Here is a 1230-nt window from a genome sequence, read left to right as displayed (position 1 = left end):
CTCCAAGTTAATTCGATGAGCGCCTTCTTTGGTAATTGTAGAAAGGTTGGGTTACGCTACGAACAATATGCATGGTTGTTCCTGTCCTTCTCCACATCCTTCACAGAGCGGGCGCTTACCTTTCCGAGCTTCCCTTTCTTGTTTTGTAACTGTAGAAATGTTGGGTAAGTTTACTGATAGGCCCTTCTGGTTCGACCCTTCCCATGACCCTTCACATCGTGTGGGCTTATCACACCGGGCTTCCCTTTCTTCTCTTGTCATTGTACAAATGTCGGGTAAGTTTACTAATCGCCCCTTCTGGTTCGACCCTTCCCCTGACATTTCACATATCGTGGACTTATCACACCCGGCTTCCCTTTCTTTTCTTGCAAATGCAGTTGGTCCGAGGACAGTAAAGCGTTTCAATGCACTGTACCAAGACATGTACTCACTACGTTTGTAACGTTTAGTACCGTCTCTGTTCCGACCTTCCAGCTCATTCATTAGGACCTATAAATTCATAACATAAGTGTAGAGAAAGAGAAGTGAAGATGAGAAATTATTTACTCTCATTATAATATTGCAGAATACCTATATAAAGTCATGTTTTCGGGCATCTGAATTTACTGTTACCACCAAGGTCCGTGGATGAAAGTAACCAAAAAATTCAGCAAGAAAAGATTCATATCTTGGTTTAAATGAAGATTGTATTACCAAATTTATGCGCTTGATACAAAGTGGTTCAAGGTTTCCTGGATGAAATGTTACTCCCTTCATACACAACGAAAAATAAACACGAAATGACTTATCAAACACAAAAGGAAATCGAATTGAAAAATACTACAGATGTAAGTACATACCTTTGCTCCAGTTGTGTCAGTTTCCAAGGACAACGTGATATTTTCACCCAAATTTTCGGCAAAAGTTCTCAACTCAAGCAAGTTATTGGTTGCACGAGCACCCATCTCAACTTCCATTTGCCTTGATCCCATTATGGGACGCGGGGTTTGGAATTTAAAGCTATATATTACGTTGAACAATTGTAAATTAGGAGTAGCTATGAATGCTTCGCGCAAGTCAATGATGTTATTCAATGTCAAACTCTCCAATTGAGGACTCACAATTTTGATTTTTTTCAATCCTCTACATAATATAAGACATAAGGATTTTAAAAATGGGAATGTGGAGCAAATGTCATGAGGAAATGAGTCGGGAACATATGTAGAATCTATATGGAGGAATTGTAGGTTA

The 1230-nt window shown here is 39.3% G+C and overlaps 1 pseudogene; it reads right to left on the bottom strand.

Moving 5' to 3' along the window:
• Positions 1–284: 284 nt before the first annotated feature.
• On the bottom strand, positions 285–971 carry LOC125868818 (uncharacterized; annotated as a pseudogene).
• Positions 972–1230: the final 259 nt, after the last annotated feature.

Source organism: Solanum stenotomum, chromosome 6 (genome assembly GCF_019186545.1).
Source record: "Solanum stenotomum isolate F172 chromosome 6, ASM1918654v1, whole genome shotgun sequence".
Taxonomy (NCBI): Eukaryota; Viridiplantae; Streptophyta; class Magnoliopsida; order Solanales; family Solanaceae; genus Solanum; species Solanum stenotomum.
The sequence above is the reverse complement of the archived record's forward strand: the minus strand, read 5'-3'. Positions and strand labels throughout refer to the sequence as shown.